The sequence below is a fragment of the Phlebotomus papatasi genome, chromosome 3 (assembly GCF_024763615.1).
Source record: "Phlebotomus papatasi isolate M1 chromosome 3, Ppap_2.1, whole genome shotgun sequence".
NCBI classification, from domain to species: Eukaryota; Metazoa; Arthropoda; class Insecta; order Diptera; family Psychodidae; genus Phlebotomus; species Phlebotomus papatasi.
In genome coordinates, this window is record NC_077224.1 from 20,032,228 (window position 1) to 20,058,083 (window position 25,856).

At 33.6% G+C, this 25,856-nt stretch overlaps 1 protein-coding gene across 2 annotated transcripts in view; it reads left to right on the plus strand.

Moving 5' to 3' along the window:
* The window catches only part of LOC129806845 (hemicentin-1), a 687,416-nt gene that overhangs the window by 237,012 nt on the left and 424,548 nt on the right, over positions 1–25,856 (plus strand). For both annotated transcript variants that reach the window (XM_055855638.1, XM_055855639.1), the window contains one exon: positions 8,241–8,293. The gene's annotated coding sequence lies outside the window, so the exon portion shown is untranslated. The remainder of the gene's footprint in view (positions 1–8,240; positions 8,294–25,856) is intronic.

A 25,856-nucleotide genomic window follows, 5' to 3' on the forward strand; every position in this document is an offset into this window, starting at 1 on the left:
ATTTCTAAATCAATTTGAATATTTCTGAAATTAAGTATTTAGTTTCTAAAATCAACCCGCAGAGTTTCTAGGAATGGTCTTTTGGAAAACTTCTAAAATCTATCTGAAAATTTCTAAAAATAAGTACTCTGTTTCTAATATCAACCTAAATGGTTTCTATAATTAATCCCCTAAAAATTCTAAAATCAATCCGGAACTTCTAGATATAAGAATGGAACTCTATTATTGACCCTACTTGGAGATAAAAACAAGAATTAATTCCTAAAATCTCTTTTAAGAAATTTTTATCTTCATATTTTCTAAAATCAATCCCATATTTTTCTAAAATTAATCAACTTTGTTTCTATATTCAATCCTATTTAGGATAAATTTGGGGTTTTAGAAGTGAAAATTTCTGAAAATAAGTAAAATAGGGTAAATCTGCTCTTATCCACAGTAGGATTGATTTTAGAAACCATTTCTTGAATAAAAATTTTTCTCTGTGCAGAATATGGAAAAGTTTTGTCAAATCGGTGGCCAACTGGATCTTGTTAAAAGTTTGTCAAAAGAGTGTTTTTCTATATAAAATGCAAGAAAAAGTTTTGTTAAATTGGTAGATAACATCCTTTTGACAAAATTTCAACAAAATCCATTTGTTCGTTTAACAAGACATTTTTTTCAGAGTAGATTTCTGTTTTAATATGTACAATTTCCCTCAGAGCATTGTGAGCTGAGTCCGATATTAATTCATGAGTTGCCTATAAATAGCTCCACATAAGAATATCATCTTGCTAGGGACTTGATTTGAACACTTATGTCTTCAGTAACTATTTAAGTCTATTTATGCAAAAATTAAAGAGATTTATTCGAAAGGGAATTCTGTATCAGTATGACAATGTCATATATATGTCAAATTTAGAATTTTTAGGAGTAAATTCGCAAGTACTGATCAAAACTCCGTGTCATATCAGTTACTAAAAGCTTCATAGAGCTGTTTGTATGGGCTATTACGATATGGGATTTAATATTGTCCTTACTCTCGAATTTACCACGAAAATTTAACATTTGACATTGTCATACTGTTACAGAATTCCACTCCAGGACTTTGTAAGAACACTTTTTCGTGTGTTAATTTTGAAACTCCGAGGATAACGTATCACTAAAGGAGAAGTTTTAGATGAAGAAAACACCAAATGATAAATTTCCAGTCTCGATGAATTTCAAGAAGATTTTCTCGTACTTTAGCCCCAAAGCACAAAGGTGCCTCTTCAATAGAGGTTGTTCCAGTGAAGTACGTATTACAATATAAATTGCTAAATATAAATTAATTGGCTTCCAAAAGCCTCAAAATACTCTTCATGTCCCTAGATTTTGGTTATTTAATTTCTGTAATGCGATACCATAATGCTTGATTTATTCCATCGATGCCGCAAATGTGAAATCCATTACCCGAAATTTTGCCAAACAATTACACCAATTAATATGATTTATGGTTGAGCATCAATTGAAATTTAATTCAATTGTCAAGAGAGTCTCACCAATGCGACAATTTCTAGAATGAATTGTAAATTGGTCTTTTCACATCTTCAGCATTTAGGAATTTTGATACATTATATGGATATATTATTAAGTTTCAAGTATCCAAATAAACTCGAACTAATATCATTGATCAACATTATGAGAAATGTAACTGGAAATTATTGATAACTTTCCAATTCCCACATGGTACTCAAAATGATCCCGCAATCTCTGCACTTTCCACTTTACCAACAATCCCCCATGCATGCGAAGTTTTCACGCGAAAATTCCCACCATATCTTTTGCCGTAAATGTTGGAATGAGTTTTTGGGTCTAATTGGGCAATTAGAGTAAAAGCTTTCGAGAGAAAGTTTTCTGCACTGTGCACGGAAAAGTGTAATGTGGTAAAATCCATCTCCCAAGATATTACATATATAACTTTTCAATAGGAAAATTGTTCAGCTAAAATTTTCTTCATGTATCGCTGAATATATTTTCTTGTTGTATTATAAGAAAATAGAAAAAAAATGTAAAGATTCTGTGAAAATTTTCTCAACATTCCCCGTGAAAATTTTAACCAGGAGGCACTATACAATGTGCTAAAATTTTCTCAACACTCGAGATTTTGTATTTGAAAGGCATATTAGCAACTCTTTTTGCCTTCCCCTTTACCCAAGAGTATAATTTACCATCATCAAATGTTACCACAAAATGCCTGTGGCGATTTTATTAATAAATAATTTTATACATACTCCCCTTGCAATCACGCACATTTTCATGAGAATGAGCCAAGGGGCTTCAGTCTGGGATTGAGAAACTTTCCCCAAGCTCCTGCCATAAAGGTGAGTGGGAGGAAGATATCTGAGATGTTGGGGAGGATTCAAGGCGAAACTAAGTAAATTGCAAATGTACACTGAAGATTTATCAAGTTGATATTGTTAAGAAATGAGTGTACTGGGGCCCTAACTATTTACTACTCTTCACACCACTGCAGGGACCGGGTCTCCGTAGGAAAATGCCTACACGTTGCCCTCCTGAAGTATAGGCTTGATTGTAAAACTTTAGATTCAATCCGATTCAAGCCAATATAGTTCAAAATTACATTCTAAACAGATAATAAGGGCTGTAAGAGTCCTATTTGGTGCGTAATGGAGGTAATGGAAGTAATGGGGGCGGGATAGGCTCATTATTAATATGCTTTATTTTAGCTAAAACAATTTCAAATATTAAACTTTAAATTTCAGTTAGAAACCACTGTGGTACTACTAGTAGAGTATAGGGTAGTGTGGTACATATCGGTCCGGGTTTTAGAATTTTCAACTTTCAAATGACTTTCCAATTTTACTCGTGACTTTTTTGGAAATTAATATTCATATTATTTATTTTATATTGAATAAGATTCGTACCAAAAATTAGTAAAAAAGGCATCATTTTTTTTATATAAAATTGCAAAAATATTATTATTGTTTATTTATTTTTTATGTAATGGGTTTTTATTGACATTTTGTACATTGTGCAGTTATTCAGTTTACAATTTCTTATTCGGTTTACAATGTGTATGAGAAATATGCTCACTTAGACGCTCCAATCATTTGCACCGGGCGGGACTCGAACTCACAACTAGGAAAGTAGAGTCGGGGGCCACACTCATATAGCGGTTTCGTATTCAAAAAATTCAAACCATTTAGGAAGTATTCACCATTGCATCAGTTTTGAAAAATAAGAAGGTATTAATTGATATCTTCTGCAAAGAAAATATTTCAAAAATAGGGCTAAAAATTTCTATATTTTTATTTCTAAATTCCTTGTTCGAATTTTAAGAAACTTACAACATTGAAGAAGGTGTATTGGAGGCTATCTATGGGAAAAAATTCAAGCCGCTATCTTTTCTACCTTGACAGATATTGAATTTTGAAATTTTCGATTAATGACTTTTTGCCCCACTCTCCCTTACTAAACAGCTATCTTTCACGTCAATTCGACCAAATCATAAAAATGAGAAGTAGAGAAAACACTCTCTAAAATTCTTGGAATTAGGTTCTAAAATTTTTATCGTATATTTTTAGATTAGTTTATCTATTTGAGCAATGAAAAAATTAATAATATTTTTTTGACCTCGTAATTAGGGAAACCACTTTAACCCATTCAGTCAATGTACCAGAAATACTTGAAATAGATCGTTCATATTTTGGAATTAGTTTCATACAGATTAATAGATGATTTTTTTGAAAAGAAAAAAAATTATCTACGATGGGGGCGCGGGGGGAACCTTGTCAAACACGCGTCTTAACGATCACTGAATTTAAATTCTGTACATTAATTAATTACGAACCCTTTTGATTTAGATAGAGTAACTATCTAAGAACACGAATTAGCAATCAGAATTCAAATCAGGAAAGAGGATGGAGGTCAATTTTAAGAAATTCGACGGGATGTCGTATTTTCCGTTCGCCATTTTGAGCAAAAATTTTGCATGACTTTCCGCGAAGCGCGAGAAAAGATCAACAAAATGTGTTTCCATCGTTGTCGGACTATTTTTTCGAAGTAATTGAAAGACCAGAAATTCGGACATCAGTTGCGCAGAAATAAATGATCAAAAATCGTCTATTTTTTGATTAATATATTAATCGATGGGTACGAATGAGTTAACCCTTTAAGGACGATTGGGTCACCGGTGACCCAAAAATTAAATTTTTCCTACGGCCATCTATAGTCAAGTTTCGCTCTAAAAATACGGAAAAAAATTATTTTTTCTGACCCCCAATTTTAAACCTTCTCGTCCTTAAAGGGTTAAAGACTCTTGATAGCAATTTCAGTCAAACTTTTCTCTACATTTCTGTCTCTAGTGTAAGATGAGGTAATTTGGAATCATGTCTAATTTAGAACTTTGAAATTTCCTAACAGTTTTAGATGGCAGATGGAATAAAAACAATGAAGAAGTACTCTCGAGTGTAAAGTCGTCTACTTCTTCGTATGGCTTTACTTTTCTCTCTGAACATCTGAAACAGTGAAAAAATCTCAAGATTTCAAAATAGACATGATTCTGAATTACTCTATTCTACCGTATTAGTCAAATTTAGAAAACACTTTAAAAAAAAAGAAACTTATTTATTGGATAAGTACACCATCTCTTGGCACTTGTACGCACCTTGGCTCGGGCGTCCCTTTTGCTAGTCGCTCATCGAGATGAAGGCGGTAGAAAAGATGCAAAGTGAATGATGATGGGTGAAATTTTCAATTATTTCAATATAACATGGCCCACACATACATTTGGCATTTGTAACCCCTTCTATGTGGCGCCAATTTCGCATATGATGGTGGAAATTAAATTAGGGGGAGGCTTTGAACTTTCGCATACAAAAATGATGTTCAAGTTCAGTGATTTTTTCTGACTACCATGCAAACTGTATGGATTCTCCAACAATGCCAAAAAAATGTCTTACTTATAAGGTTTATAATCCCACCAAACAAAATTCCAGGAAATCCTTAGATTTTCCTCCAGAGGAAAATGAAAATTTAATGGCGATTTATCCGATAGATGAATCAAGTTTCTATTATCGCACACGATTCACGCCATCATTGAACACCCCATTTTCACCGTAAATTTTGCACCGGACACTAAAAGTTGCACATCATTGTTTAAAGGGAACTCTAATCTACTTGATTAAACCATTTTTATATAGAATAAAACATTTTAATATCACTTTTTTGGAACTTTTCTGAGAGATGTTTTATTGACATTAAAAACCATTTTTTTGATTGGTTCTACGAGAATTTCACTCCGGAAACGGTTAAATCTGATGAATACTTTCTTAAAAAGTCCAAATATCACCAAATTTACACGAATTAATAAGTTTTTAAAGCTAAAAATTGACTAAAACTCTGCAAGCGAGAAGACCACACAAGATTCCACCATTCCTCCACGGAGCCGGATATGCACAAAAACGTTTGAATGCGCATCATTGAAGATTTCTCTGTTCCTGCAGCTGCAGGAATCGGGATTTAGCACAGATATTGAGCTTCAGCAGGTGAACAAGCTAAAATTTTCACAAAACAGCTTCTCACGGACAATTTCTTTTCTTTGTCATGCAAAACAACACAATAGTGAGGTTATGTCAAAGATTGTCAAAAAACCAGTTGTAAACTGTATGAGCTTATTGCAGATGTGATTCTTTCATTGCACATTCAGTTTGTGCAAGCTTGAAAAATATTTTTATATCAAAGAAATGCAAAATTGCTTAATAATTACTCAACTGCAGCCTATTTGAGTCAAATTACTTCTTGTTTATCAACTTTACGATTTTTAAGTTTTCCTTTTTAGTGGTGGATCAAATCGGTAGATTACAATAGATGTGAAAATGAGGGATCGTATCTAAAATGAAGTTTCCTGGAAAATATCTGAAAGAAGCAGTCTTCTATGTATGCGATCGATGAATCTGAGTCAAGTTTGTGAATTTTGTTCCACCCACAAAAAGTGCCTGTTCAGCCTAAAAGATTTTTACATAAATCTGATTCCTAATAACCCTTCTACCCTTTGTGATAGTAGTTTTTCAGAAAAGTGATATTAATTCTGCACAATCGTATGAAATATTGCACAGCAAAATTACAGTTTTGGACCTGTTTTTATTTTTTGTTTCCTGAAACTAGGAAAAAAGGATTAGACTCTCAATTTTTTCAGGAAAGATGGGATTTAAGGTTAGCTATTACAATATATAGCCATATGTGAGATTCATAAAGGAATATGGGAGAAATATGAAGTGTCTGAAGGTAGCGTATGTGCGAACGATCAAAGCCTCCCCCTAGTGCTGAGCGACCATTCACAAAATGAGACTCTTCGGATGATGAGCACGTCGGTGGGTGGTCAAAATCGGAGTGTGCAACATTAGGGTTGAAAATTTATTGTTGAAAAACTCTCACATACAGCACCACCCCTTCGAGAGGCAAAATTCACCCATTGATTCTTCAATAACATCCCTCCCGGGAAAATGTAATTAAGGAGTGAATCCATGAATTCTGTCAGAATGTTCTTTGCTATTTCTCCGTTTTTTTTTTATTATTATTATTATCTCCAATGGCCTAAGGCAGAGATGCAAATATGTGCTCGATGGAAAATTTATTTAAAGGACAAGGAGCTTGAAAAAACATTGGGAGTATGATAGGAATGTGAGCAATGAGGAATCTCTCTCGACTCAAGAGCCATGTGCACTCTGCAAATAAACGACACATAGGCTGATATTAAACATGGAATCTATGGCAGCTCTCTAAGGGGATGGATATTAAAAATCGCCTCGAATCAAATTGTCAAGTGCCACGTGACTGTGCACGTGCAGGGAGAAAGTTTTTCTTTACGGTGTTATCCGTTCCTGGGAACAAAACAAGGGGCGAGGTACTTTTTGTCATTTTTGTGTTATTGCACCGCAAACACTTGGGATTGAAGTTAATGGTGTCAATTTGACACGATATCGCAGCTGAATCGGATATTTTTTTTACATTTTAGAATAATTGAGCTTTTGACGATTTATAAGGCGATAAAAATCAGATGCAGGATACAAATTGATAACCCTACAAACATTTTGTTACCAAATTAGAAAACTAACGTAAGAAAAATAATAACGTTCTTAATTATAATTATGTGAGAATGACATTTTCTTTACGTTAAGTCTGAGATATATTTGTCTGGAATTTCTTAAGATTGATTTTAATTCAATGAATTAAACTATCTCTGCATTAATCTTATTCCTATTTTGACCATTTATTAATATCTGTCAAATTATTTCATCTGACAGGTGTCAAATATATGTGTATTAAACTACATTATATCGGCTATGAATCGGAAATTGTTTATAATTTCCACAACGGATAACAGAAGAATAAGACGAAATATTGATAGTCTTTGACAGTTAATTCTTTATTTAATTGTCTTTTGCTTTTGGACTTTTAACAGGATTTTAAATCGTAGGGTGATGTGATAACTTTTTTTTCGATAGTATCGACTATCGATTGTGAAAAACTTTAACGATAGCTGCACTTCTTATAGCTAATTCAGTTTAGAAATCACAATAAATGCCCTAACAATGCGAAAAAAGTCAACATTCGCTTAATTTAGCAGATACAAATTTATCGATACTGTCGACTCGTTAGTATCGAAAAGTTATCATTCCACCCCTGTTTTCTTCTTTTACAATTTTTTAAACTATTGTCCTGTTTATACAGATATTTTTTTAGCTGGCATTAAATAATAATTTAGGAAGTAGAGTGACTTTCGATCGGTTTACCTTTACTAAATCGAAAGGGATGTGCACACAGTATTTGCACATATTAAAATTTAATGGAAATACTCAATAGCTGTCTTAGAATTACATTTAACAGCTGTCAAACATTTCTCCCGTTACTTGAAGTTTCAAGTAAATGGAAAATATACGTAATCAGTACCAATATTCAAATTTAGTGTGGAACTCAGCTAAAAAGAACAGAAGCTGTCAAAAAATTGTATTTGACAGCTGTCAATTTCTGCTCATGCTATTTGAAGTTTTGATCACGCGTTTTGATCCTTGTTTTCTTAGTCATGAAACATTATTGAAATTTTAAATGTTTATGATTTAAGCTATTTACTAATTGGTAATCTATATTGACAGTTGTCAATGGATTTCTATACCACAAATTTTAATTCTATTTCTGATTTCAGAACTTATTTCAATTTATTTTAACTAATTCGTGCTGTTTGTTAATTGTCTTTTTGACAGAAAGGCCTCCGGTATGAAGTCAGCGGCAGGAGCAATGGATGCATATACTTAAGGTAAGTTTGTTTTATTGTTTTTTTTTTCGAACCAGGGCTTGTGCATCAAAAAGCTCAAGTTTTGCCCATTGAATTTTTGATCAAGTTCCAAAAAGATGATTTTTCCATTAAAATATTTATATTAATTTTTTTTTAATGTAACTCTGCCCTAAACGCGTCCCTCAATTAGCAGATACCTTTTTTTTCAATCTTTCAGTACATGGAAAGCTCTTTAGAGGATCTTCTACTTACAAATGTGTTTTTCTTGAGGATTTTCTCTTAATATAAATTGTCTATTTTATGATGACCTATTTTTCACATTTTCATCAATTGCGAAATTTTAATCCTCTGATGAGAAAATAAGCTCTTACACGGGAAAAATGAAAATTTAAGTAGATTTGAAAAGTATAGAAGGACAGTCAGGCGTTTTAGAAATTTTTTTCTTGATGGCAATTTTAAAAGAAAAAAAATAGACAAATAACCGAAATCTTCTGAATTTTTGGTAGTAAATGGCATATTGAGTCTTGTTGTGATATAAATTAGATAAGGGGTCAAACTGAAAGTGGATGAGGGAGTCTCGTGCTGGATTTGTATGCGATAGCCACAGAATGTGGTCTCCAAGAGCCATTAAGTGTTGCAACCAATGATGGAGAAACGATCATTTAATGGCTTGAATTTCTCATGGGAGAAATGATACTGAACATACTACTTGTCCCGTCTCTTATGGTTTCCCATTGATAATTTATCTTGCATTTTCCACTGTACATTTCGACGGCAATGGTCCTTTTTCCCTTTTTTTCCCTCTCGCTATTTTCCCATCAGGATTTGTCCTGGGCCCAGCCAATTAGCCGTGGGAGGACTATAAAGGGAAATACTTGATGTATTAGGTTGTCCAATAACAATTTGCCGTTTTTTTTTTAAAATTCAATTTGCAGTGTTTTCATTAATAAAAATGATAAATCAAAAATGTGGGTGTCCTTTCGTGATTCTGACAGAAAACCAAACCCTTCCTGTTGACTAATCCTGGGAGATCCAGATTAATGGCTTCCTTAATATGATGCTATTAGAATTCAGTTTTTGATTCAATTTGAGTATTTCATAGTAGTGATCCTCCCAAATTCACAACAAAACCTTCCTCACCATCTATTTAGACTTGGCTATCAATTGAGCCGTAACTACGGTTCCCATCTACTACCGCTTTCAAACACAATTGTCATAGGAACCCGATTAACACATTAAGTATTTATTAAGTTATTTAATAAGTACTTAGGTAAGTGACTTAATATTAAGGAGTTTTAAAACATCCAACAGCCCAAAAATACAATAAATTGAGACAAAAATGTCAGTGCTATCAGACGAATACCAAAACTAATATGGCATAACTCAGACTTAACGCTAAGTACTTATTTAAGGCATTTCTAAAAGTCCTTAATTAGGGTGAAAGAAATACCTATTGACACTTTAAGAACTCGTGTCAGGACCTATTGGACATTGACTTTATCGAGGTCCTACTGTATTACTAAGATTTTATTGGATGCATTAAATAAATTTCAATATTTTGACAAAAGTGTCAATAGAGGTTTCCTGACCAAGAAGTGTTCCTTCGACCCTACGTGGTTTGTGTCAAGATATGATATGTCAAAGTAATTTAACTCCTTCTATCTGTTAGTTAATGCGTCCATCGTATACTCTATCCTAATTAATGTCACTACTGTTGCGCAAAAACTTCCTTAATTAAGGACTTATTAAGGGCTTATTTTATTGCACTTGGACAAAGCTCTTTTTTAAGAGTATGGAAATGTTTTAAGCATTGTGCTAGTTACAACTTACATTTCCATTAAATAAAATCTGAGTATAAGTTTTCTAACGTTTTTAATCTGAGGGTTGATTACCAATGCCAAGACGGCGATGGCCGCTGTTGTTCAAACATGAATTACCGTCAAACCTGTATCTGTAGATTTATTTTCAAGAGCTTTTTCTTAAAAAACAAAAAAAAACGGCAACTTAATGTAGATCCGCCTAATATTTTGATGTCCCATAAACTCTTTCTACCATGACCAAAAGACAATATACTCCCTTCTGTTTTTCAATTGAGAATTCAACCGAATTGATTTTGTCTGAAAATTCACCCTTGTCTTTTATCTACACCTTTCAGCAAAACACTGACTGAGACGCTCCAATCCACATTTTTCTAACGTTGGCTTTTGTGAAAGGAATATCGGCAATTTATCCATTTATCTATCTCAACAATTTTCACCATGTTGCTCCGGAAGAACACCATTGAATTTTCCAAAGTCCAAATGCTCTTTTTTTTCCCTGGCTCCCCAAATGTGGTGCTACCTATATATTCCGTGCTATACCATCCAAACAATTTTCATTTCGACAAATTTCCTCGACATTCTCCGGGAAAAACTTTCTCCATGTGTGATTCAAGAGGGTGCGAATGGTCTCCTTGAACAATTCCATCCTGTTGACAAATTTTAAAGAGTGGTTTGGGGCATCTGAAGAAGTTTGAGAAATTGCTATCGATACCTATAGATTTAACTTTAGTGAATTCTTCTTTAAAGTCACATTGAAAGCTTTTGTTTATGGGATAATTTGAGTTTGTCTTCTGCAAATTTAAAGAATTTTTTTTTGTAAAAATTGATTTTATGAGGCCAAAGTTTTTTCTCACTCTTGTTGGAAGAGAAAGTGTTCTATAAAAAAGGAGTTTTTGATAAAATAGGGGAAATCGATTAGTTTCCATATGCTGTTTGTCAGTGGGTATAATTTGTGAAAAATTCTTTAACTAAATAAGACGGCGGTGGATGATGGAAACTACAAGTTACTCATGTTTTGCTTTTGTGAACAAGAAAAAACATTTTCATAATACAAGCTTAAGTACAATAAATAAATAAATAATGAAATTGCTGCACTAATAAATCGGTTTTGATCAATATTCCAAATAAAAAAAAAGTTCTAATTGTGCAATTTTGCTTCAGGCTAATTTAGTACATATTCCTCTTAAAAACAAAATAACATATTAAATCGATAGCGTAAGGGAGACCGGGGCAAAATTATCCATGGATAGTATTAGGTCCTTTCCTATTTATTCAAATATTTATCACACATCATTTTACCTTTTATTATATGCAATGAAAAATTTTATTTGCTGGCTAATCTGCGCCGGTCTCCCCTATCTTAAGTCCTTTTATCGCAATTTAATATAACTTAATAAATTGAAAGTACCTTTGTTGGATGGGAAATTTTCATTCTTATTTGCTATTTAAAATGTCTTTATACGAGTTCTTCGGTTTTTGTCTATTAAGAATAAAAGAAAACTCACGAGATAAACAACGTAGTATGAGAAATAAAAAGAATTTTTAAAAATTTATTTATCGAACAAAAACTAAAACGTTTACGGTATATGGAATCCTCGACTAAAGAATTATTCAAGAAATTTTATATTTTATACTTTTTATAATGACATGTAATTAAGTCTCATAATTTTTTATAAGCACTTTTAAATTTGATGTCTCTTGAACCTGAATCAAAGTTCAAGAGATATACAACTGAACTACAATATTTTCTACCACATATTTTAAAAGAATTTAAAAAAAAAAGAATTTTATGTCAAGGGGTAACTCATTTCGGGGAATTCGAGCCAATTCGGCCAGTGAACTCACAAGAAGCCCGGAAAACAAAGGAACAAGAGAACCAAGGAAAAAGTGTAGTATCTACGAAAGAGGTGCTGTGGAAAAAAAGCCTCTTGGAATAGTTTCGGAAAGGCAAGAACGTATTAGAAACATTGTGTCCGAAATTCCACTCAATGTATCCGAACTTTCAAACAAAGCACTATCTATTATGTTTTCTAGTTATTTCTAAGTTTGCTAAAAATTTTTTATGGGGAAACCAAAACGATGAAATACTTTACAAGGTTCTAAATACTCTTGAAAAGGCAGTTACGAAAAATTTAAATGTGACTCAAAGCCTTGTCCGGAATTTGAAAGAGTTTCTGTTTCCGGAAGTGGTTTTAGAAATTTCTCCTTATTATATTTTCGGAATTCTTTCATTATTTTTTTTTAACAAATTTTCAACATCACAATTTTTGAAAACATTAATTTTATTGTGCTTGTTGTTGAAAAATTTTTGTATGTTTCGAATGATCAATATTTGAATTAAAATGTATTAGGTAGAGTGAGACAATTTTATGTACTCGAAGAATTTTTTCAGACTCATATGGTAGACATTTCTGAACTGTATTCAATATAATAAAGTCTAGCTAGTACTTCTTAGGTACTCATTATTTTAAAATATTCAGAACATTTTCCCATAGGGTAAAAGGTCCTAATTCAAAACCATTTCCAGACGCTTTCACTTTTACAGAAGATTTAACACATTAGGTTCATATTTTTTCTGAGGAGAATTACAAAAAATTGCTTATTGACTCTTCTGGAATGTTACTGTTTTGTGAAAATTCTTTAGATATAATTCGAAAACTTCTTAAATACAAGAAAAATACGAGAGTGTAAAATGCTTCTATTGGAAACATATTAATCCAAATGGAGACAAGGGAAAGTTTCTAATTGGAGACAAAAAGTGTAAGTGAAACCGCGACGAAAGGCTTCCAAAACCTTGTTGAGGTGCTCTTGAGTGCAGGATTTGTTCTTATTCCTGGCCTTTTCTCCTTTCCCATCTAAAACAATAGGAAAATCTCTCCAAAAAGATCATATTTTCCGGGTTTCCTATTGAAGCATTTGCAGATACTACCCCAAACTCCCCTATCAAGTGATTAACACAAAGTGACAAGGTAAATTTAATTTTATGTTTACACAGGGAGCTTCTTATCCATTCAGAGGGCAAACGATTTCAGATATCGATTTTTGCTCTTGGAAAGACCTCCCCAAAAAAATTGACTTATAGACTATCAAAGAACTGTTATTTACTCAACAAATAAAATTTTCTTATTTTCCAAGTGTATTTTCAATATGTTTGCATAAAGTTTTAGCATAAATTCATAATACTTGGAAAGTTAGGAAAAGTTTCATTGTTTGTCGCGTGCTCTAAAAAGTTTGGAAATTGATTTGATAATGATATATATTTTGGTATTTCACTCCAAAGTTATTGATTGTTTACATTTGAGTCAAACATTGGTTCATAATTTTAAAATAATGTGCTAATCCACTGATTTTACATAGTCACCACACATTGTGATTATCATAAATTTTCCATACCACCCCCATCTATGCCACCCTACTCAATCCCTAAGAGCTCCCATGTATTTGTGTGATCAATGTAATGAGCTTCTGTTTTGCCAAACATTATATCGTTAGGATTGTATATGTATATATATGCTTTGTTTATGTACATAGTACCAGTGAATTGTTCAAGTGCTCTAGAGATGGGTTGTGTGCATAAATCGGCGTGAGCTTTTATTCATTTACATAATGAACTTAATCACCACAACGCCCTCCCCATTCGACAAAATCCATTCCACTCTCTCCTGCTACGTAGAAATATATATACCCTTTGGCCACATATTGAAAGACGAATACATTAACCACACTGTGAAATCAATATTTCACCATAATCTAAACATTCTCTTGTTGAGCATGACAAATCCGTTTAAGGAGTTTCATGAGAGAGCATCTTGGAAATTCACGGTATCAGATTTTTGGTGGTTGTTTGGGGGTGAGTTTAATGTTTGAGAAAAGGAGCGAACTGCAGCAAAATTGCGCGTCAGAGATGTCAGCATTTGTCGTGGCGTTAAAAAGGGAATAAAAATGATATTAATAACTCAAACGTGACAAATTACCGGGGATGACGATAAAACGTGACGGTGTGTATGTTCAGAAGTGATGCGAATCAAGATGATGAGAAGGAAATGATCAAAAAAGTATAGGAAAAAAAAAGTAGCACACCAGTCAGTTTCTCGTGAATACTTCCTGCCATAAGCACCAGTGTTTATTATTTCCTTTATGACTGATGCGACAGCATTTGCAGCAAAAAAAAAAGGATAAAATCTTTCCACTAGAATCCTTCCCAGGATCCGATGGATATCAATGAAATAAAATGGGCAAGGAATATTTTTATTTCCTCGTTAGCAAAGAAAAAGAGATTTTAGTTACTTACGAGAACGTTTTCGTGATAATAACGTAAAACTTACTATAAAAATTTCAATAAAAAGATGTTGTCATTGCCTGAAAATACGGTTTAATGTTTATTTTTTTGAGAAAGTTTAATACAAAAATTTTTTGAATCTGTGGAAAAGTTTCGTAAATATTACGTTATTATTACCAAGCATTGCTTTCGTGAACTGTAAAAAAGTTCTTAAAAAAATAAACAGGAAGTAAAATAAATTTTTACATAAAAGGTTTTATACCGTCAGATTTGGGTTATTAACTGATTTTATAGTATGGTAAAAAAATTCTACTTGGGTACTTAATATGACAAACCTTCAATAATTCGGACGTGAATATATACCATAAGCTCTAATTGAGCCTACAATTTGTCGCTCCTCTCTTTTGCATTCAGCATAAAAAAAATATGTACGATCTTGTAAAAGGCAAAGGGTTGAATGTTTTGCACATAATAATATTGCCAAAGAGACAGATACCGTTCTTCTTTTTTCCCAGGAAAATTGTGAAAATTCAAATTTCCCTGAGAATTTTTAATCAAACAGAATCACTCATAAATTTTCTCAGTAGATAATTGTGAATCAAAAGTTTCATGAAATTTAGGAAAGTGATGTATTTTTAAGGATGTTGCTCATTGGTACTTTAACTCTTTCAATTAAATTAAATTGCCTTTTGAAGTTTGGGATGATACACAGAAAGAATGAACCTAAATTTCAAGCATTTTAAAAGTTAGCAAAAGCTTTTAAGAATTAACCTATAATGACTTAAAGTGGTATTTAATTAATCATATGACAAGGGGTGGGCAAAGCGTCTCAGTATTACGGAATGTTCAAACTAGTGGCTTAGATGCTATATCTCAAATCTGCTTTTGTATAAATCACTCAAAAGATAGCTCAAAATAGTCGTCTAAATAAAATTGATTTTATGATAAAAATTACTTATCGGTTATAGATCGGTGTATGACCGGTTCATAACCGATTGGAACCAATTCAATCTTGTAAGAAACTCCAAGACCTTTCCAATGAGCCAGAATATGACTCCATTCGGTTACTAAATGAGCTCTCTAGAGTCTTTTTAATCTTTGACCTCGAAAAACCATTATTAGTAATGAATAATGATTCAACGGTATTTTCGTAGTAGGATTGTCCGCCTAGGCAACCTCTAATACACATCCAAAAATAAAAGCATGATTTTGGACGAGAAGGGGAGAGGTGGGGAGAAAGTAAAGTGCATGTGAACAATCCTTGGGTCAAGTTATGGTGGTCCCCGAAGGTCCCAAGTCTCTATCTCCAGCCGTTTACCTTCTAGAACTGGCGAAAGCCGGACGGACAAACGGACGGACGGGCGGACAAACAGCATTGAATTTTCATAAATCATTTGAAATGCGAAGATATGTTGAAAAAAGTGGTCCACGAGAAGATGAAAATTTTGAGGTGGGGAGTGAAAAAGATCGTGAGATTATACTCTGCTTTCTCTGTAGAGTTCGATCATTAAAATAATTTATATGGGGGGAAGTGGAACGAGAATTCTTAGAAATAGGGCTTTTTTCATCTTTCCTTTTTCTTAACATTTTCATAATGTAATTTAGTTTTACAATTGATTTGTAGGTCTAAATTAACCCACTATCAGGTTTAGTTCTATTTAAAATTAAGAAACAAGCCATATTTCAAAAGTACCACATTACAAAGGTGTCCCACTACCCCTATTGCATATATTTATTCTGTCTTGGGTCTTATAGCATTACAGGAGTCCTGGGATTATGCACACTCCTAACTGTATGCAAATACTACAGCGTTCCTGTAAATTATTCCAGGGAAAACTCCTGCGCGTATGCAAATTTTCTGGGTTATAAAAGCCATTTTACGCGGTTTTCCTCGGTCCCGAAAATGCGTATAATCTCGGAATCCCTTGTAGCACTTTCATGTTCAAACGGTTTTAGGTATAGGATTAACGTTTTCGGATATTTCAGTGATAGCAAATTATTTTTATTTTTTTTTTTTTATTTTTTATTTATTTATTTATTATCATCTCTCTATTTCTTTTTTGACCCACCCCCCGTGCGGCCATCGCCGTCTTAGCGTTGGTTCCAACCTACTCCGGGATGAAAACGATGGAAAATCCCTTCTCAGGTTGTATATTTTGTGATCATACATTTGCACGTATGTCACTGAATGCGGAGGAGGGTATGCTCACAGAGACAGAGAGAGAAATTAAGAAAAAACCTAGCCATAGAGGCTGTTTGGCTTTCTATTTGACAGTCAGACGAGCTACAAAATCTACATAAAAGTTCACTTGGTGTGGATTGGTACAGTTCGAAAACACTTTTAAACACAAGGTCACATCACACATACGTAGATTTCAGCATCCTTTCGACTTCCTCAGAGTCCGCAGCGTAGAGCCAGGACCTGACGATATCCAATGTCAGCACAGGAAAACGCGATGCCAAGTTGTTGACGATCAGGGGAGCCGAGAAGTTCACAGATCGTGCATATCCCACTGTTCTTGGCCTGGGCACCACACAGAGCTCCCTCCTTCTTCCCGAAGCTCTCACCCTGACAAAGAGGTGGCCATGACCGCTCCTGTCAAAGAACATTTCAGTAACCTTAAACAGGTAGAGATGTTGCACTGGCAAGACCTTCAGCTGCTGAAACAATGGCCGGGTATGCTCCCTACTCCCCACATGAGACATCACTCTAATAGCAGACTTCTGAGCAACCTGAAGCCGCTTCATGTATGATTTGCAGGAATTTCCCCAGAAAACTATGCCATACCGAAGTCTCGATTCTATTAGGGCAAAGTAAAATGACCTCACAAGGGGTGGCGCACATGAAGCCCGTAGGACATAAATTTGCCTTGTGACCTGCCTTACGGTAGTCTTTATTTTATCTACATGTGGCTGCCATGTTAATGCAGAGTCAAGGACAATTCCGAGATATTTGAACTGCGGGACCCGGTGAATGCCAATGCAATTCTGCAAACAGGCACCGATACCCCTGCAACAGTTTGGAGAGTGGCACACAAGATAGCGAAGTGTGGGGGACGGACGTCCAAAGTTCATGAGAACGGTTTTTGTGCTCATCACCATTCCATGCGCGTCCAACCAAGCTCGAATGAGATCAAGGTCCTCAATCATTGCATCACAAACAATATTCTCGGAACTCCCAGAATAGAGCAGAGCCATGTCATCGGCATACGCAGTCATTGATCCATTTAGGCCACTCTCCAGTAGATCATTGACATATACAAGGAACAGCAATGGTCCGAGCACCGAACCCTGCGGAACACCAAAGTGACAAGGCAGTGGGTCACTTACGTATCCTCCACACATTCGCACCCGCTGCTCCCGTCCCACGAGATACGTCCTCAGCCAGCTCAACGGTACTCCCCGGAATCCCATTCTCTCCAGCTTGACCAATAGGAGTTCCTGATTCACAGAGTCAAAAGCCTTGGTGATGTCTATAAAGAGAGCAGCATTTTAAAAAAATCTTATAAAACTGTTATAAATCGCCCAATTTAGGAAAATCTTCCGAATTGGTTTATGTTTGAGATAGAATTTCTCAGTTGTTCGTTTTAATCCTTCTCAGTGTATCAACGTATGTCTCAGTGTGTGACTATGTATTTTAGTTGGGACACGTTTAGGGAGATTCGAACAAAGAGTAGAGATAATTTATCTCAGGAGCAAACCACTTGAAGAAATTTCCTGAGATACGGCAGAGCATAGCATAGTGACGTACATTTTGAAATATCCCTTCTTAATCCTTTAGGCGTCTTCTATACGGGGAGATTTCGAAATGCACCTTACTGTGCTATGCACCGGTGAGTCTCGGGAAATCTCCCTTAGTGGTTCATTCCTGAGATAAATTTTCTCCACCCTCTGTTAGAAATTCTCCAACTGTGCTCTAACTAAAATAGATAGTCTGCAAGACTTTCTATTTCATTTTGAAACATTTCGAGCGTCATTCACACAGTGTTTTAAAATCAAAGAATTTGTTAAATAGTGGTAAAGTTAATTTTTATGCCTGGTGATGAACATTTTATAAGGAAGAGGAGATGGGGCACACATCCTCTATATCAAAAACGTCCTACCGCAGGATTTCATGCCAATATTTTTGCTAAATTAAAAAAATTCGTAAGTTTTTATTTTTCTATAAATTAACTTTTTTCATATACGTAAGGGTCTCTAACTTCCTCTTGAAGTTCCTAGAAATTAGTTCAATATCACTTTTCAGCTATTAAATTCCATAAGTACACAAGGATGTCTATTTAACAACTCGACCATATTCTAATGAAGATTAAGCGATACATTCAGAAGAATGATCGATACCGTGTCCCTATTTCACCAGCGTTTCGACTCTTGATAACTTTGAAAATAGTTCACGAGAGTAACATCTCTAGCAAAATAAAAAATTATTTGAAACCGCTTGAAATGTCAAAATATTCGAAAATAAACAAATGGAGCTTTCGATGAGGGAGATTTTAAGCGCCAAAAGATAGGCAAAAATGCACCGGTCTATAGCTCAATGGGGGACTTTTGTTGCAAAATAGCGGTTTCGAATTAATATCCCCCCGTCTACATGCTACCTTAAGGACGAGACGCTTTTTCTGATCGAAAATCAATAATAAAAGAAAAACTAATATACAAAATTAATTAAATGTCTTACATCTCGCCTTGGATAATACAACAGAGTCTGATTCGGTGCATTTTTTGCTTCTATGAACGATAGGGACAAAAATAGCCTAGAAATTTAAGTAATTTTTTTGACAGTCAGAATGATAATTTTTACTCTAATGAAAAATATTATGAATGAGTAGTGTACTGTCTATTCCCAAAAGGGTTCTGCTTAAAAAATTGGAAATATAGAAAAATAATAAATATTATTTATTAGTGCGATAAATATTATTAAATAGTTGGAGATTTGCAAAAAATATCCTAGAATCCTAGAACCTCTTATTTTACGATTACGTACAAACATTAGAAAGAAAGAACTTTAGATAGTCAGGAAAATTATTTTCTCTATGGGACACGGGTGACACAATCGTCCTTAAAGGGTTAAAAGAGAGTTTAAAACAATTTGTATAAAATTCTAATAATTAAAGAAACATGGACATAAAATTTCAGATTAGGTTTAGTTACATTATTGTAATAATTTTTTTTCAATCTTTCAATTGTAACCTTAACTTCATCTAAAATCATTCTAAATATCATTTAAATTTTTCATAAATTCCAAGATGATTCCTTTCCAAGAAGACTGCATAAATCAGGATCTAGCCTATAAAGACCTGTAATCTTTTTTTGCTCTGTATAGAAAGAAAAAAAAATTAAAATGTCCTCGAGTCCCTTCTAAAAATTCAAACCCGGAAATAAGTGAGGACTTAAGATGTTCCATTATTTTAATTAAAACATCAGATGGAAATTAAATATTCAACAAAGTATAATTTGAACATTTCAGGAATTATGTAATATCAAAATTACCCATGTTGAAAGATATAATTTGTATGCATGTGTCATCTGACTAACGTTATTTAATGTTAGATGAGCTGCATTCATATCTTATTGCAAGTCCCTGAAAATTACCATCAAATGGTGGCTAAAATTTCACACCCTAGGCATCATTGAGACATCAGAGACATTGTGGATTTGATGAATAATTCATGACCAATTGACTGTTCTATTTGGAGTTGGGGGTAGAGAAGAAAGAATAATTCGTGAGATAATGCAATTATTTTATTCTTTCATTATTCATTCCGATTGAGAGGTGTTTGAAGATTCCTGAAAATACTATTTCGTGTAGATGACAATTGAAATTTTCTTCCTGGGTACTATTCCAAATGCAATTAATTCACAATTATTCCTATGGACGAGGGATAAAAATTCTTCAGCACTTTTTTTGCTTGTTGGAAAAGTAAATGGGGAAAAGTGTGTGTGGTTAAGAGATAAAGAAGGAGAAAAAAAACGTTTCTGAGGAGAGTCCTGATGGCAATCACATCTCACGAAAAATTATTCAGAGACACATGGTGGAGGCGTCACGTTGCCGAAAAAGGGTGGTTATCCATCCCTCGCTTTGGATTTGGGAGGTGGTTTGGGGAAGAATATCACATATTGTCGCAGAGACGACCTCGATATGAAAAGGAGTGATATTTGTGTGAACGCCATTCCCAGCCATTTGGCACTTATGATGGCACCACATGAACTTCCATGGGAGTGTTGGGTGGATTCCGACACAACACCCCCAATCCGCCTCCTCAAGGATTTTCCCTACATTAGCAGGTCGAGGATTCTTCTTCGAGACACTCTTTCTGCCCCCCCCCCTCCCCATCTCTAGACTCAAAGTCGATGTTACTTCTTATCCTTCCACACCGTTCAAAATGTATTCGACATGGGAATATATGAACTCTGATGTGATAAATGTACCCCAGAGGAAATGATGCTGAAGCTTCTTCAGCCTAGAAAATATTTCTTACAATGCAGTGACAGGTAGGGCTCTTTGGGCAGTAAGTTCACTTTGTTGTTTCGAAATGCTCAAACACATAAATTCCAGGCGAAAAAAACACAAAAAAATTAATCAAAAAAACTACTTACTTTATTTACAATAGTGATTCAAAGACCTTTCCCAAGACATCAAACTTGGTGTAATCGGTTAAGAAATGTTCAGCTGATTAACCCTTGATATTCAAAAACAAAAGGTCAATTTTTCGGGATTTAAAGGCTATTAAAACGAGTGTAAAACTATCAGAAAAACAAATGAGAATGGACCATAAAAAATTAATGGATTTTTTAAGGTTCCAGAAATAATAAACACGAATCAGAAAGTTTCCTCTTAATAAAAAAAAACTTTATTTACTAAGAGGAGATTTTTGGGTCCTCTCCTGTTGCTCTAAAAGAACAAAAAAAAATAGAAATTTGGACTTGTAATAAGTTTTCTCATTCACTGGAGTTTCGAGTATTCACTAGAGACTAACATCATGGCGAATATATGAAGGACACATGCAGTACCGTAGATGTGGGTGACTTGACTATCCTCCGTAGGGCTCTCTCTAATATTAAATCAGGACATGGGGTAAATGCTCATAATTTTGGACAGTATGCTTCTAAGCATCGATGTTCCAAGTTTGAAGTGCGATATTTTCAATACTAATTAAATTTTTTTGTTACTCTCTTTTCAGAAGGGTTGTTTAGAAACTTGGCAAGAGTTTATTGTCTTTGTTTTTACAAAAATTAGTTTTAATACGTTTAAAAATTTATTGATATGTAGAGGTGAATTTGACTCTTATTTTGGACAACTTGGTTGTAAATTTGGGCAGCTAATCCGCCTCAACAGGATGCCCATTGTTCTCCATTTCAAGAAGCAATCTTACCAAGTCCTCTTCTTGTTTATGCAAGGAAACCATAGAATGTCACAAGAAGCCCAGAAATTTTCCATATCATTCATTAAAGTGAATTGACTTCGGTAATCCAAGTATTCGCGGATGCGCTCATTCCCTGGCCTTTCCGGGGGCCTTTCAAGGCATTTCTCGCTACATCTTTTTCGTAGAGATTATGCTCCTTTGTTTCTCCAGGCATTTGTCCAACCTAGTCATCACAAAAGCTAAAACTTCACGAAATTTCGAGAGCAAAACACATGTCCAAAATAAAGACTATCAACGCACTGTTGAATATCTTAGAAAATTTCCCATTTTTCACACGAAAAACGTAATTCACAAGGCAAATCTTACTCCAGGTCAAATGTACAAATCACCATTAATGTGAATCAACACAATATTCAATGAATATTTAATAATATCACTGAAGAAAAGTGAGGAAAAATTGTTAATACTTCACCACAGCTAAATAAGACTGAATTAAACACGAAGTTCTGTCATATTTCTCGTAAGTAATTGCTCACACTGAATTTTCAACAAAGCAATTTTAACTCAAATCATATTCCAAATTTAACGTATTTATTGTTAAAATCTTCCAAAAAGAACAAATATTTAAATGAAATTTATTATTAATAAAATATTGGAATAAAAATCCATGATTTCAATCAATTTATTTTTAGTGTCCAATTTTACCCTCAAAGTGTCCAAATTTAGAAATTGTCCATAATTATGAGCCTTTCCCTTAAGTAGTTATTAAATTTTTGAATATTTAAAGTTTCGAATTTTTAATAGGGATTAATTTTAATTAATTAATTTTAATAGTAAGAATTTTAACTGAAATCTATGAGCTTTCAAGGAAAATCTTTATCTTATTTTCTTGTTTCTCTGTTTTCTTTTGATTTTTAACACTTCTATTCCATATTCAGAATTAGTCAGGGAAAATACGATTTAAATCTATTAATTAACGTTTTTCATGTGACGCTGTATAAAATTTTGTAACTATTAGGGAAAATCGCGCTACCTTCGGACGATTTACGCTTCGCACAAATAATTTCTTTTCAATGTGTTATGTGTAGAATTTGGCCTATTACAATATTATATTTTAATACGTAGTCCAATGCCTCAAATTTTCAGAAAGGGTAAAATCCATAAAGAACATAGAGAAAAAAATAAATTGTCTGAAGCTTGAGTATTTCGAAGGTAGCGCGCTTTCCTCTACTGCTCTAACTAAAAGAGAGAACAGTTTTATTAGCAAGTTTCTTCAACTACCCAGCAAAACTTCGATCTGCAATTCTGCACTTTTGAAATTTTAGCTTTTCTTGACATTCGTGAGCATCGCGAATTTCTTTCGTGTTTTCTAACCATTTCCTTCCCCTTCGTATTTTCTATTATGGCTGATTTAATAATATTGTATTATAACATTATAAAAATATTGCAAAAAAAAGAGAGTATTCACGTAAAATTGTTGAATAAAAATTGAATTTTAATTAAATTGAAAAACATATTTTTATGTAGTTAAAATAATGTTTAGAAACATTAGAGAGGGTAGAAGAAATATAGAAATCATCTAAATACTCTAAAGAAATTCAGCCGATAATTTTAAATTTTTCTATAGAAATTTTGCAGAATTTTCATACAACGATCGGATCCACCTTAGAACAAAATTCTACAGAAATTCTGCTGATTTTTCGGCAGTTGGAAATTCAAATCTGACAAATTTCTGCAGAGTTCTGCAGAATTTGCCGGGTGGGTAGTGCCACGCCTAGACGACGAACGGTAAGAGATATCGACTTCCGATCTTCGCCGACCCCCCCCCACATAAATCAATGTTATTTAAGGCAGATTTTTTATTTTCCCTCTCTTCTTCACATCCAAAAACAAGTTTTTTGATTTATTTCAAAAACGACTCCTAGTTTTTTTTTCATTTTCGAATATGTTTTGGAGATAGTCAAGGTGAATATTTCATCCTCATAGGCACCAATGTGCCAAAATCATTTTGATATAGAATTTCCAATGGTAAAAGTTTAACGGTTTTGGGGGCCTATATTTTTCAACAGATTTATTTAAATTTGGATTTTTTTGAAAAATATTGAAATTTACAACCCAGCTGCATCGGACTTGATCGGTAAAGTACACGTAAATGATATAGGGGAAAGTAGGACTCCACCGAACACGCGGTAGAACCGAACACTACAATATTTATTCTTACTATCCCTAATTTTTAAAGATTATGATTTCTTTACCTCAGAATTGGAGGGATATTTTTTATTAAAGTTATTTCAAAAAATTTTAAAACGAAATTCGATTTATAAATTAATCAGGATTATTACAATTGTAAATATTAATGATATTCCAAATATTTAAAATCGGGGTAATAAATCTTCTCATTCAAAATATTTATTATAGGAGTTTTAATGTAATTAAATATTGGTATTTGTTTTATTTCTATTCGAAGCTGCTTCAGGTCTCCCTACATCTGTTAAATGTGGTCTTAAGAAAACAATTTTCCTCACACAGAGATGATTTCTCAAAAACCATCTTCACCCTCTTAATACCTTGTCTCTGCCTTTATCAACAATTTTGCATGATGCGGGAGTGAAGAAAAAAAACAGTAAAAAGCAGAAAATTAATAAGGGTATTTGTATATTTTATGATGTGTGTTTTCATTTTCAATCTCTTATTTTCTTGTCATCAAAATTGCGTCAAATGAATTTGGTGAATGTGTATTTTTTGCGTGTTTGTGGAAGACAAAATCCCTGCCTTTGGGGGAAAACTTAGAGAGATCTACTTAAGACTTGGAAAAAAACAGGGAAAATTTGAGAAACTTTTTTCTTCGTGATCCAGTTAGAGGAAGATGATGGTGGGAAATGGAGAATTTTATTTTTTTTTTTCTTTTTTCCGGTGGAGAAATCCTTTTCCAAACACATTGAGCCCTGAAAAAAAAGGAAATGGACAACATCAACCCCTTTTCTTATCCATTTTCAGGACTAAAAGAAAAACTCATTTGGATTTGGTCTCAAGAGTTTTATTGTATCAAAATTCAAGCATCAAGTTATAATACAAAATATATTTCCCCTCGAAAATTGCAAAGAGATTTGAAAATGGAAAATATTATTGTTACTCATCCCAACTTAATTGCTTTGGTCTCTCGAGCATGGAACAGTTGTTGTCTCGAATTTTTTTTACCCATTAGTATGTACCCCCGCACATAGGATTTTCATCTCCAGCTAGGGTGCATTTTAATTGCCTGGGACACCCCTATTTTCCATTCCAAAATCTCCCATGATCCTCTTCTTTCACAGTTGACTCACCAGCGGGAAGCAAAACATATTCTCCCAGTTGATCAAGTGGAATGGAATATTTAGCACAAACATACACACACCAAAAGGCTATGAGGGAAAAGTTTTTAGAGGTCTCAGAAGGTTAGACATGGATCTGAGGGAGACAACTGAAAATCCATTGGAAAATTTATTGAGAAATTAATAACCATTGGATGAGTATTCGCGAAGCATTTTCAATCATTTATGATCCGGGAAGGGATCTAAATAAAGTGATTGCCAGGGGGTGAATTGAATAACTCATATTGAAATATTTGACACCGCATGTTAATAATTTATGCAAAATTTTAGTTGTAATCTGCGCATAATTACGTATATTTTTAATTAAAATAGCAAAATTTGTATGAGGCAATTTCCATAGAAATATGCAACAATACAATCAGCTGTCTCTTTTTGACAAAATTGTTCCATTTAAAATTAGTTAATAAAACTGATATTTGATAAAGTATTTAAAAACATGAAGGAAGTCATAAATTGTATGTCCAAAACTACCCAATTAAAAAGAGAAAACTTTTTGACTTAAAATTAACTGATGGAGTACGAAAAATTGTCATTATGATATTAGTATTGATATTGATGATTAGAAACGGTTTTTAAACCTATTTTTTACTCTAAATGACTCATTTTTTTTTCGTCAGAAGCAATGAAACATTGCAAAGTTCATTTGACATGCTTCTCTGCCGCATATACACAAAACTGACGTACGAATTCTAAATAATTATTTACATTTTATATATATTTTTATTAGCTTTTGAGCAAAATTGGCCAATT